The 14182-nt window shown below is 45.5% G+C and overlaps 1 protein-coding gene across 3 annotated transcripts in view; it reads left to right on the forward strand.

The window, feature by feature from the left end:
- The first annotated feature begins 93 nt into the window (after positions 1 to 93).
- MAPKAPK3 (MAPK activated protein kinase 3) overlaps positions 94 to 14182 on the forward strand; it is a 135195-nt gene continuing 121106 nt past the window's right edge. For all 3 annotated transcript variants that reach the window (XM_087745157.1, XM_087745166.1, XM_087745156.1), the window contains exons 1-2: positions 94 to 422; positions 9702 to 9785. The gene's annotated coding sequence lies outside the window, so the exon portion shown is untranslated. The remainder of the gene's footprint in view (positions 423 to 9701; positions 9786 to 14182) is intronic.

Here is a 14182-nt window from a genome sequence, read left to right on the forward strand (position 1 = left end):
AAGGCATTTAAATGCAAGACTTTACAGAGAAGGCCAGAATTGCTATTCCAGTTTCACAGATGGAGAAGTTGAAAAACGGGAGGTGAAACGACTTGTACAAAATTTGACAACAGGTTAAGTTTGGAGTAGGACCCAGTCTCTTGACAGCCGTGGGAATAGCTGAGATCTCTTTCTTTGGGAAGGATGACTCAGAGTAGGGCTGCCTGAAACAACACTGAGAGAAGTCCCTGAAATGGACAGTGAACATCATGACATTATAAATAATGGAAGGATTAAATTCAAGCTGCTTCTCGTTGTCGGTGTTATTTCCAGTGTTGCAAGTTCCCTTCCTGACCATAGCTAGCCAGAGAAGGAAGGAAAGAAAGCAAACCAAAGGATCTGGTCTACCAGTCTGAATGGAACCACTTGCTGGGCCAGTGGAGGTGAGCACTCAGTAGAGGGTGGAAGTGTCCAGACAGTGGCAGGTGCTATCAGGTGCTCTGTCTGGGCTGAACTGGGAGTGCATAGCCAGAAACATTAGGTAGGACCTGCATCAGCAAACTGCGTCTCTTTGGAAGGCTGCAGCAGATTCAGAGGGCTTTACATGAGCGCTGATATGTCTAGTCCCTTTCTCCTCTACCTCTCCCACACACACGCTTCCCGCTCTTTCATTCACTTTTTAACTCTTGAACATTGGCCCTGCTTTTCCACAGATACCTGGGCTGTCTCTGATATCCCAGCACTTGGGTCTGCAGTTGGATCCTCTCTCCACCCTCTGGGCTTTCACAGCTCTGTTCACAGACTGGCCTTTCACCCCCTTTTACCACTCAGCCCTGCATTTATCCTCCCACCACTCTATGCACCCCTGTAGTTTGCTATGTCCCGTACACACTTTAGTTGAAGTTATGAGCCTTCTCTGGACTGCAGTACCTGCCCTGGTTAAACACGGTAGAAGAAATCTAGGGAAGGCGAGAACTAAAAATGTTCAGTTAAAGTGCACTTGGTCCTAGGTTTGGAAATAAAGTTCCAGCATAGCTGATTTCTGGCAGTTTTGCCTGCTAGAGCCGCGAGTACAAATTGTAGGCAAAGAGGTGGTGTTTTGTTTGGGTTTTTTAAAATAATAGTTTAGGGTCTTTTTTAAAGTTCAGTTTGTCAGACTTATTTCTTTAATTTTTAAAAAGATTTCACAGATTTCATCTGTGTTGACAGTGCTTCTGTATGAAACAGAGCAATGTGCACAGCTTCTGCAGGATACTTTAAAAGCTGGATAGTTTACTGGCTTATGAGTGTTAAACGGCATCATATTGCATTCTTCAAGGGGTAGATTGATTCCCTGCAGCAGGCTAGAGTTAGCTGTCCCTCTGAGAGCACTGGCAGCTGGGCTGCAGAAAGTAGCGTGCCTTTTCTCAGAAGCATTAATCAATCGGTTGTCAGAGCTCTGAGCAGGGTACTTTCTCTGTGAGACAGACTCTTGGTCTAATCCAGTAGGACAAGTGTTAAATTCCTATATTTCTAGCTAAAGCAATAATAAAAATGCTTGCATTTCAGTGGGTTTGCACTGCGTAGTGGTTATATGTCTCGGAAAAATCACATGATGCTACTGACCTTCTCATAAAGACAAGAATGGAGAAAAATTGTTCTTCCTCCCAAGAGGCTGGATTTATTTGTCGGACTCGCATCTGAGGGAATGTGCTGGTGTAGTACAATGTGTTCTCCAGTGCTTTACGCATATTGGCCCAGGCTCATTTTGGTACAGAAGCACTGCAAAGCTTTTTGGAAATGGTGGTTTTACGGAACCACAGGCATTCCCAGCGGCCTTGCTAAAGCACTGGACCGTGTCTGTGTTGCCTGTGAGCAGGAGGCTCAGCTGACGCCAGCAATACACTGCGCACGTGAGCTCTCTGCAGAGACGTAGCTGCATCCTGGAGCCACGGAAGGCTGATGCTTCAGTCGGCATTTTACGTAATCCAGTATCTGACATACATTTAATTTTCTGGGACTGACTGGGTCTCTGGAACTGTATCAAACCGGTGATTTGTTTCCTGAAGTGATGCTTTCAGAGAGGGGCTTTGTTTTCCTCCAGGACTCTCAAGAGTGTGGTGGGGCGTGTGGGGGTGTGTGTGCGTGCTCACGTCTGTGTTTTGGAGAGTTAACCAGGTACGAACTATCTGCTAGGATCATGCTGGCCTTTCCTGACGAGGAGCTGGTAAAATCTTGGTCTTTGGCAGAGCCCTGCAGATGGTGCTGTGGTCCCGGCTTAGCGTGTCTGTACTGGAGAGCAGTCCTGCCCCAGGCTTCCCACTGCGTGGGGAGCCTGGCAAGGTGCAGTCCCCCAGTGAGACAGCTCGGCTCAACAGAGGGCTTCAGTGTACATGCAGCTGCAAAGTGTGGGGCTTTAACTTCTGTTTTGTGCCACTAAAACAGAGCTTCGGTGCAGGGCTCGTGTGGGGAAGTTGGGAGGGGACCTCGTGACTGTGATACAGGACTGGGATTGTACCTCATACTGTTAATGGGAAGCCTGAAGTCTGCGTTAACCCATGGTTTTGGACAATCTAGCATGCTGGAGGACAGAGTACCATGCTTGTTCTGGTGTGATTTCAATGTAAGCACCCTGAAGTGCAAATACCACCTGTGTTTTCAGTCTTCCACCCAAGATGTGGGGTGAAGAGGACTTTCTCAGGGACCTTAGAGAGTCTAAGAAATGAGCTTATCCTCACAGTGCTGTCAGCTGAGCCTGTGCTATTGTAGGGATGGGACTCCCTTCCAGGTGAGGAACTGACAGGCGCAGAGTGACTCTGCTAGGGTGACATGGGAGAGATCTGGGGACCCAGGTGACTGAATGTGTGTGGATTACTGGCCAGCATCAGTTCCTTGATGCAGGGCCATAGATCAAAATGGGCTGGAAGAGAGTTTGACAGTCAGCTAGCCTAATTTCCCTGTCCAAGTAAGAATCAACTTGGCTTACATCATTCCTGACAAATGTTTGCCCAACCTAATCTAAAAAGCCTCCAATGCTGATAAGGACGTTTCCATGCAATCTGTTCTGGTGCTTTGCTGTTCTTCCTGCTAGAAAGTTATCCTTTGTACCTAGTCTTCCTTGCTGCCATTGAAGCTGAGTAGTACTTCTCCTGTCCTGAGGTGGAGAACAGCTGTCTCTCTCCTTAGAGCAGCTTCCATGTGGTAGTCTGTGCCTGTGTTTCCCCACAGTCTTCATTTCTGAGGAAAGAACACCAACAGTGTGTTGTTTCTGTAGGCTGCTTGCACATCCTTCCCTCCCTGCTTGAGAGAGGTAAAGGAGGACCAGGTGTGCTGAAGGGTAGTGTGCTTCAGACATGTTGCAGGTAATACTTGTGCCTATGGTGACTGGAATCAGAGCTACTACAGCTCATCTTATTACAGGGGAGGAGTCATTTCCCAAGCAGTGAAGACCAAGCCAAAACTTGTGTTAGCATTTTGTTTGTCTGGGCAAGTTTTCAAAAGCTGTATTTAAGTTTTAATAAACTATTATTACTACTCTGGGTTGTGTCCAGAGGGACAAATACCCAGTGAGAGAAAGCTTCTCTCACAGTCAAGAAGATGATGAGATACCAAGAGAGACTTTATTCAGTTTCCAGCCTATTTCCTCTTCCATAGGTGTTTTGATATGCTTTGAGTTAAGTGTTGGAAGTTTCAGATGTTCCTCCCTGTGGAGGGACATGTCACAGTCCTTCTCTGTTTCTTTTGCCTGGCAGCTGCTTGCAAATCTCAGCATGGTCCATCCAATCCCTGGTGAATGCAGGAGGCTGTTTACATGCTACTACCCTGCGGTCCTGGGATCATGGCCAAAGCATGCTCTGCATTCAGCTGTTGCAATTGGGACAGGTAGCAGAAGTTACTGTAGCCTCAAGGATGTTCTAAAATGTGCCCTAGTTGCAGAATCAGACCTGTACCCAGCTTTCTCCTGCTTTGCAGTCACCTCTTTGGTTGTGCCAGACAGGTTTAGGCTGACATGCCCAGGGTGCAGAGTCTGCATCTGAACTGTTCCCAAGATTTGCCCTCCGGCCTGGGGTAGTCTTTTGTGAGTGTGCCTGCAAGCAGGAGGTGGTGTCTTGTGGGATACTGACTTATATGATCTCTCTGCCCCTGGACTCTTTGGTCTCGCCTGTCACTGCCACAGTGGGTCTGGCAGAACAGCCTTCTGAGGGCAGAATAAAAGTACAAGCAGTTTGCTAAATTGCCTGCTCATGTTACTTGGGGTTTTTCATCCCCTCCAGAGAGGGTACATAAGAGTTATGTTACCCCCTAGGTAGAAGGAATGGAGCAGACCAAGGAACATGCTAGTAGTAAGAGGCATGATCATGCTAACCTATGTGTGTTGTGCTGAACTGAATACCGTGATGGTTTTACTTCTGGGCTGGATCCTGGGATCAGGCCTTTGGGGAATATGGTGTGTGTAGATGGACTGGGGTTTTTGCAAAATCAGGTGTTTTTCAAGGGTTATGCTCGTGAGCAAACTGCTTTAGATTTCTTTCTCTCACGCCTGAGGAAAGAATACCACATGCCCGTGGATTTCACTGTGGGGACAGAGTGGGTAGAATCACAGAATGCTTTGGGATGGAAGGGACCTTTAAAGGTCATCTAGTCCATCCCCCCTGCAATTGGCAGGGACATCTACAACTAGATCAGGTTGCTCAGAGCCCCATCCAGCCTGGCCTTGAATGTTTCCAGGGATGGGGCATCTACCACCTCTCTGGGCAACCTGTTGCAGTGTTTCACCACCCTCATGGTAAAAAATGTCTTCCTTCTATCTAGTCTGAATCTACCCTCTTTTAGTTTAAAACCATCACCCCTTGTTCTATTGCTGTTGGCCCTGCTAAAAAAGTCTGTCCCCATCTTTCTTATAAGCCCCCTTTAAGTACTGAAAGGCCGCAATAAGGTCTCCCCACAGCCTTCTCTTCTGCAGGCTGAACAACCCCAGCTCTTTCAGCCTTTCCTCATAGCAGAGGTGTTCCATCCCTCTGATCATTTTTGTGGGCCTCCTCTGGACCCCATCCCATCTGGTAGGGATGACCAAGAAGGGGGAATCTGTTTGCAGCAGTTCCTGCCCACAAGCAAGGCCTGAGTAATTCCAGCTCTGCCAAAAAGCAGGTGTGACTTGCAGTCTTCTCCCTCTGCTATTGCTAGGTCAGAGGCAAATAAGCTGTCATTCCACTTTGCTCCCTGTGGGAAGTTTAACACTGCATTCGCTGGAAACTTGCCAGTGGTTCTGTCCTATACTGGGATTCACCAAATCTGGATTCAGATCCCTGCTGTGTGACAAACTGCAGGCCTGACCTTGGGCCTATTACTGCTTACTCTGTTCTGTGCTGTTATGGTTGGAATAACATGCCTTTGCTGTCTTACAGACCACTGTAAGAGTACCTTATATAGAGGATGTGGGGTACTCAGTGACTTCAGAAAGGACTGTAACTGTCCTATGGCAACCTCTTCTTCAATTACATCAAGAAAGAGCAAAGAATGAGCCAACTTTTATGAAATCCATCTCATCTGCTTCTTGGTGACAGGGCACACCACTCTGCTGCAGCATGATAAATCAGATTTGCTTTGCTGATTTCCAGTGCTGCCAGTACAAAACCAAAGGATGTGGGAGTAAGCCAGAGCACCAGCACGAGTTTTTCTGCAGCAAGCACGTCTCTGAGCATGACGAGAACATGATGCACAGACAAACCAGCCTGCTGCAGCGTGCTGAGAAAGTGCATCCTGTTCACAAAAGCAACTGGTGCTTTTACAGTGCACGAGCATCAAATATGTTGCTATTGCAGACAGGTGGAGAAAAGTGCTGCCACATGTTGTGGTCTCCATGGTTTGTCTCCTTCATGTGGTTGATGTCAGAACTCTAGCTTTGTTTAAGTGGCAGCTTCTGGCTCTGAAGATCTGCTTCATCTTCGCCCTTCACCAGCAAACCTGAATGGTCAACTCTTCTGTGTCTTGCGTGCTCATCCTAGCATTTTGGGCAGAGTGGGCATCAACATGTCATTTCAGTTGCAGCTACCCCGTCAGCGTTATGACAATAGCCACGGTTACATGAGCAAGATTACCACAGGATAGAAGGACCTAGACCAACTGCATGTGAACAAACTGCTTCCTGGGGAGGAAGGGGCCTTGTCCCCATTAAATATTTCTTTGGGTTCAGCTTGCTTCAAAGGGCTATGTAAGTAGTCTCAGGCTTCACCCTTTCTTTTGTGACAGCCAGCATCTTCTGAGATCATCCTGACCATGGCAGGGAGCATCAGGAAACATTGCAGGGATTCTCAGCTCCTGGGCTGGAATTTGCAGCATGGCAAAGAAGAGTTTGCCATCTAAATATCAGGAGCCAACAGATGCGGTGAGAAACTGAGGCACAGCAAAGGAAGAATCATGGCAGAGTCACAGGAAGAGCTCGAATGCTCTTAATGGCAGTTCTGGCAACATAGCTCTAGCTGTACTTGCTTCTCCCTTTACTGGTTCTTTAAATAGTATAGCCATCCCAGCTGTCACCTGGGAGGATGATAGTGCCTCGAGAGCAGGAGGTAGTTATTGTTGTTCCTTCCTGCTTGCTTGAAGAAAGGATGGGAGAGAGTGACCAGAGAAATGTTCGGTTTCGAGAGCCTCAGTCTTGAGATATGACATGAAGGTAATTTTCACAGTTTGTGTTACTGGCACGGCCATTACTAAACACTGCAGGACCTGGACGTATGCAAATGGCAGATGTGATGGGAGAGGAAGGGAGTGGTGAAGAAACCATTACATGAAGTTCATCTAGAGAAGACAAGATTCTTGAGAAAGGGTGTGTTAAAATGAAGCTGAGGTTTTAGGAGGGATGGCCTGTGCTGCCACATTCCTGCTTTGCCACTCTGAAATGAGAAGTAGAACTGTGGGGCTGAGTCTCGATAAGGTACAAGTTGTATATAGGAGGCAAACTGAGCATCTCTGCTTAATGTCTGTACTTCAGAGAGTGAATGGAGCCCCTTCTCCAGTGTGGATGGCTTTCTGGTGGACCACAGGCAACGGGCAAGCAACAGTGGACAGAGCTCAGGACTCTGAGGAGCCCTGTCGATCAAGTGTGTCACAAAGATGCCACTTGCCCGAGTTTCTATAAACACCAGTTGCACAGTTAGGTACGAGTATATGGGAAGCAGAACTTTGCTTTTAGTGGGATGTCTTCAGCCATTCTTACATGGGAGATTTTGATTTCCACTTTATGCTAGCTGCTGCCTATAGTTTTAGCTCCCCACCTGCTGCTTCTTCCTTTCTTGATGGTTAGCTTGTCTCCCTGTGTTTTGTATATACGCTATAGCATGCGCACAGTGGGGCATGCCCATCAGCTTGATAACACAGTACCTACTGCAGTGGAGTCCTTACCTGGCAGCCTGAGCTGCTTGCAAGAGCCACAGTACCCAGCAATACTGGTAGAAGAGTGGCTTCTGCCATCAAAATCCTCACTTGTTTATCTGAAATACTGATCCAAGATTGTCTAGAATGTGAACACAGTTGCTTGGGTTGTTGAAAAAGGCTTGAATTATTATAAAATTCCTGGCCTGACATTTGGCTTATGATTAATTACTTAGGTTTGCGTAGTGCTTTCATGTTCCAGCTGTAAATCCAGAGTAAGCTGTTACAACCCTGACCTCAGTGGAGTCATCCCACTCACTCCAGTTGGGTTGAAGTTGGCTCACCTGGTGATATGTGGTATTTGTATTCTGTGAAACAAGCGTCCAGTCATTGATTTAAGCCTTTCCAGGGATTGGAGGCTGTTAAGCTGATAAATCTTTTCTCCTTTTCCGTATTGCTCTGCCACTTATGTGGGAGTGCCCTTCTGGCCATCCCTTTTGAGTTTGAGCTTGCTGCTGCTCTGGAGTCCTTCTCTGAGCCTTTGTAGTTCATGGTGTGTTTGTATTGCTGCAGTGCGTAGAAGCTTTTCTCACACGTTGCTCCATCTCTCTCTAAGCTTTCAGTACTCTATTCCCCTGCCAGTATCTTGTTGTGTAATTCTCCCCCTGCCAATATTGTTGGCTTACATGGATAAATTTCTTTAAGCTAGATAATTTAGAGTAAGCTTGTGACAGAAAAATCCTAATTTAAAAGGCAGTTTCGTCTTGCATTGTCCTTCACATGATTTTGCTGCTGATGGTGTTTGCTGGGGTGGGAGTCATGGTCCTGGCATGTGCTCTCTTTGCTTGAGAAGAGCAGATTAAGATCATACTTCGCTCAAACAAGGCTTCTTCATTTAATGTATATGGGCAGCGAGCACTCAGGCTGAAAGTAGATTTTGTACTTTAACTTCCAGGTTAGTGAGTTTTTTGTCTCGTTTGTGTCAGCAGAGAGTAGCCCTTTGTTTCAGCGTCACAGCTTTTTCCACCTCAGCAACGCGCATGCGCACACACACACACGTGGTGCAGATCCTGAATTGTGCAATAAACTCCATGATAAGTTTCATAAGCCCTGCAAATACATCATCTGTTCTGCTTCAAGGCTTGATTGTGTGCTGTATTGACCAGCAATAAAGCCAAGAGTATGGAGGGAGGTAGTTATTCATTTATTCTGGCTTTTCATCCATCATTGCCTATGTGGGAAAGAAGGGGCATAAATAGTTTGAGAGTGAAAATTGTCTTTGGAGAGGTGGCCTTTGTAACTTGTGAAAGCTGGATAATTTAATGAAATTAGTCAAGTATTAAATCAATTACTTAATTTAGTCATTAAGTAACTTTCTTACTAAGTAGGGCGAGGATTAAGGCTGGGCTAGGTCATGAGCATGAAAGGTCATGAGCACAAAAATTAAAATATGAATGCATCCAGATGAATGCCCTGTAGCCTGTTGTTGGTGTCCTGATCGCAAAATAACTGCTTGAAAGCCTGTCTTTGCAGGAGGTGGTGCTTGCTAGCACCCTCCTATGCTCATGCAGAGTCTGGAAAAGCAAGAAGGGAGGCACCATCCCGCTGCTGATGGCATGCCTTTTCCTGAGCACCCCTCTAGAAGGTGAGGGTGCTTGCCAGTAGAGCCTCAAGCATCCATTTATGGATAGTGGTGTAAGTCCCACACAGGAGCATGACACTTCTCCCTCTCAAGGTCTGACCTGCTGCTTTTCTGCAGCCGGTGGGCAGAAGAGTGAAGGCAATCCCCTTTTTCCTTGCTCTTCTAATCTGGCAGTGCCTTACTTCTCCACCAAAGCTCTGCTCAGCCCTGGAGCATTCTCACATCCAGCTGTGACTGACCTCCCATAACCTTGCTGTTTGTGCTGTGGATCCCTGCAGAATTCCCTCCATCCTGATCCTCTTGGACTTTGTCCCTAGCAAAAAATCCTGCTCAGGCTTCTCAGAATTAATGCGCATTAGCTTAACTCAGAATTGCCATTTCCTGGGAAGTTCTGACACTGTAAAGCTTGTTTGTTATTTTTTCCCCCTCTTTAATCAGAATTAAGTAATTTATTTTTAAAATTTCCTGTGAGGACACTGTGTCCCAGATTTTGAGTTTTAGAAATGTTTTGCTCTGGGATTTCTGAATTTTTGTTTTGAGTTATATCCATTTTAAGTTGTTGTACTGCTTATGCTTACTGCTGATTTGCTAAGTAAAGACTAGTAGTAGGTCACAGTATGTATATTGTATAAGAAAACACAGTAGCTGGTTGCCTCATTTTTTTTTCTTTTTAAATCTATAAGAACAGCAGCTGCTTAATATGACTGAAACATCTTATCTTATTCTCTAGAACAAGAAGTCCCTTGTTTGCAATGTAATGAAAGTCTGGCACTGCCATTACAACACCCAGGAATGCCTTCATCTAGAAAAGCAGGTAACATTTCGTTCTGTAGTAAGTAGCGATTCATCTTAATGATCTAAAAAGGAATAAAATATTTCACTACTTCTGTCATGTTAAAGCAAGGTAATAACAATGCATGTGGGATAACAACCTCTAAGATAAAATATGTACGATTTGGAAGTTCTGAAATAGAGCTTCTGAATTGCCAGAAACAAAGCTGTTCCAAGTAGCTTTGGCAGGAACTTTTATCAAAATCAATGCTCTTTTAAAAGCAAATTAAAAAAAAACCTGTTCTTAAAAGAGGTTCTTCCCAAGAGGATGTTTCGATGGTGCTTTTCTACTAGCTGTCTTTCTGTCCCAGCAAAGACACTCTTTGTTATGCTCTTTAGCATTGTGAGTAGAGAAGATTTAGATGTTTCTCACTAGGACTTAAACCCAAGTCTCCATAGTGAAAGTCCTAAAAATTCCTTCATTGCACAAGCCGCCCTTCTCTGGCTCCTGCGCTGCTTTTGTACCGCTTGTAACACATCACGTCAGGCATGAAATAATTTTCCCTATCCTGAGGCAGGAGCATGCTGTTCAAACCGCTACTGTCCTTCCTGCCCCTCACACGGGGAAAGGACAACGTCCTCTCACTGTTGGACCTCTTCCATGGAGGCCTCCCTCCACGTGGAGGAAATGGCAAACGTTGTCATGCCTGTTTCTCTTTTCCAAGGTGCTGCCCAAACAAGCAACACAAATCAGTTCCAAAAAAAACCCAGAATGGCCTGAGCAGGGAAGATAGCATGCATGACTGGGAGGCCACAGCATTAATAAAGGCAAAGTTTCCTTTCCTGTCATGCTTTGCATTGAGATTTGACGACTAGCGGGTGGGCCTTTGCTGCTCTTGTGGAGAAGGTGTTTCTCTGGTTACCTTTCAGCAGTTATTACTGCAGACACTGGTGGGAAGCCACAGTTTGGGGAACTGGAGTCCAGTGTGGCTCACAGCACAGGTGAAGAGTTTATCAGTCTTAAATTGAATACATGCAGCTATTACACCATATAGTTAAAAGAAAACAAACTGGTACTGGAGAAGCAGCTTGCTTGTTTGTTTTAAGCAAGCATGTTCAATTTGGGAACAGCATCCACAGTGGAGGAGCAGATCTGGGCTGTGGCATGGCAAAGAACTGCAGTGACAATGGGATTTATAAGTAGGATACTTTCATGGGAGTTGGTACACAATCCAGACATCAATAGTTTTAAGATGTTGAAGTATCCCAGCAGGGGAACATGAGTCAGCAGTGTGCTGCTGAAACTGGTCTGCCCTTAGCAAGACATAGCTGCCATGTTCACCCCACCCCACTGATTTAGAAGTCTTTCTTTTTCTTAATAGTACCAGTGAAAGAAACGCTTACCTAACAGGGAAGGCTAAGCTCTCCAGAAGTCTGAAATAAAGATGCTGACAGCTTTGTTGCAAATGCAGAGAATAAGAGGATGAGTGATGGTTTTTGAGTTAGTGTAGAACAAGCAGATTTCATGAACTGGTTTATGCTGTGCGACCTTAAGGCCATTATTACTGCAAGGATTTGGGAGCAGTGCATGAGTAAAGACAGGGTATGAGGGCAGTTTCTGGAACCATGCCACTGAAATAGCATTGGACAAATTCCCATGGGTGTGCTCCTCTGAATTTTATTTCTACAAGACAAGAGATGTCCCTGCTTGCTCCAATTCACAGAATTAGATTGAGGGTTCGAAAAACGGAAGAATTCTTTATTCCCTAGGCTAAGATCTGGGTTTAGCTACATCCAATGGATTTATGCAAGTATGAAAATGCCTTTGCTTGTTCTTAAATGGTATTTTGTATGCCATTTTTGCCCTATCTGGGTTTATACTGAAAATGGATCTTTGAAAGGCTAGGCAAAAGGCTGTAACCTGGGAGACATCATAGCTACGTGTGCAACACTAGACACTACAGGGAAACCACAATGTAATGAAGTCAGCAGGAATTTTGCCCATGAGCAGGGACCTGGTGTTTCATTAGCAGGGAAGCCTGAGGAGAACTGGCCCATGTTAAGAAAAGGATGTTCATGTTCATGGAAGCAGGGAAAGTTCAGTGGATGTATCTGGCCATTCTGAAGAGGTTGTTTCGCTGCATTTTGGAGCTTGTAGAGTCTAGGGAAGAGCTGTGTACTTCTGAATAGGACAGAGGTCTTAGATTTGAGAGCCTAAGGGAGGCTCTGTCCTTCTGTCACCACTGACTGAGCCACAGAAGGTCCAGGGTTGAAAGCCAGAGAGTCAGTGGTGTTCAGAAGAGTCTACCAACACGGGAAGGAGGCCCAGGAGGCATAGGATCAGGGGAGTCTTCTGTGGGAGTTTGCTTGTTTTAAAGCCGGGGAGCAGGGCAGTGCGAGTGGTACCTGCAGTGTGCATGGGAGAGCCCTATGGAAGCGCAGAGAGCGCGGGACCGAGTGCTGACACCGGCTTTGGGCCGTGCGCGCCCTCAGCCAGTGTGGGAATGATGTGCATGAGGTGCTGGCAGGTGGGAGTGGAGGAGGGAATGAGGCGAGGGCTGAGGAGGCTGCTGGAGGCAGCAGAGGAACTTTGATAGCGATAGGAACATATGGTGGAGAAGCGTCAGGGCTGATGCAGTTGTAGGATAGTTTCAAGGAGACAGCCCTGCTACAAATAGGGAGGTTTAAAACCAAGATGCAAGAGTGTGCCAAGAACACTGTGTGCAGTTCTGTCAGAAAAACGTACTCGCGCAGGAGCAGGTGCAGAACAGGGCTAGGAGGATGAGTAAGGGACAGAAAGCTTAGCAGATGAGCAAAAACTAAAAGAGATGAGTTTGTTTTGCCTAGCGAAACAAAGACTGGCAGAGGAATGTGATGTCTCTCTGTAAACACTTCATTGCAAAGTAAATACTAGAGGGGAAGAAAAGGTCTTTATTATAAAGATCAATGCTGGCACAAGGACAAATTGGTACAAAATTGCTATTAATAAACTTAGCCTGGAAATTAGATTTTCAGCTGCTAGAGGAGTGAGATTCTGGAGTAGTCTCTCAAAGGGAGAAATGGAAACCAAAGGAGCTTTGTAAAGAAGCCTGAGGAGCCTGCAGTAGCAAAGGGAGGGTAAATTAAATCTCTCACACAGTCTCGTTTTATTTTATGCATGTTGATGCTATAGACAGCCTGACCTAGTAGTCTAGGCAGGAGGGGAAGTTGCAGTAGAAGGTGGAAGCAGCAGTCAGCAGCCATAATTAAGAATCGATAGCCAAGTTACAAGTCAGCTGCAGGAGATGGGGAGTTTCAGGATAGCTGAGCTGTGCAAATATCCAGCTTTGGCTGTATCTAGTGTTTAAGAACAGAGACTTCACCAAATTGACTAAGTTTAGAGGCTTTTCACAGCATCTTTTAGAACCAAAACTTGCACGGTAGGACTCTGTGCTAAGTCTTCCCTCTCCACTTCCCAGTTGCTGCTATTTTGTGCTCCATTCTGGCACAGATCTACATTGTGGGTGTAGTAGGGTAGCTTTGTCTCTGTGCCCCTAATTCCTTGTTCGTAAAAGATTAGGATATGTTTTAGGACCTATTTTGAGAATGCCTCTAATTTTGCTGGAGACTTCCCAAGAGAGCCTCTTGGCATGAAATTGTAGAATGAAGGTTAGCAAAGTTTAGCAGAGCTGCCTTTGACAGAGGAGGTGCTAGGATCCATTTGCAAACCAGCTGGTTGGTTTGCAACAAGCTTGAAATTGTGTCGGCAAATTTTTGGATTAAGAGAAAATGAAGTATTTTCCTGAAAGTGTTTTGAAAATTACAGTGTTATCCAGGGTCAGAACTGAGCAACGCTCACCTATAGGACAAGCTGAACTTTCCAGGCTAGAAAATGGGAGGAAAATGCAAATAGATAAGCAAAAAACCAACCAGCTTAAACAAGAACTTCAGTCTTTAATGGTGGTACACTGAAAGGTATTCCCAGAAATGGCAATTCTTTGGAATTGGGATAAAGAATGGAAGAAGCAAGCAATAAATAGAAGATGCATCTGGACAGAAACATGAGGAATGAAAGAAGGGATAGTAGAGCAGGCAGACCAAATATCTTTTTTCAGCTTCTAATCAGACATGACTAGTCAGGGCAAAGAAGAGTTTACGTCCTGTTCCTTCTGGCTGCAGACCTGGAGAGCATCAGAGAGGTATGGGAGAAAGCTGGACGAGCATTATTGCCCATATGAAGGAAAAAATCTGCTGCTTCTTTGAATTTTGCCACAATATCCATCGTGTAGCTCTGCTGAGTTTGGTTTTCTGTGCAGCATTTTTCTCTTACTAATAGACTTTACTTATTTGTCCGCCAGCATGATCCTGACTTGGCAGTAAAACTAAGCAGAGCATTGGAAAGTTGCCATTAATCGATGGAGTCAATGCATTGGAGGGATAAAGTGAATATAAAAATTGAAT

The sequence above is a fragment of the Nipponia nippon genome, unplaced genomic scaffold (assembly GCF_047370975.1).
Source record: "Nipponia nippon isolate SJK-2023a ecotype South Korea unplaced genomic scaffold, ASM4737097v1 scaffold_9, whole genome shotgun sequence".
Taxonomy (NCBI): domain Eukaryota; kingdom Metazoa; phylum Chordata; class Aves; order Pelecaniformes; family Threskiornithidae; genus Nipponia; species Nipponia nippon.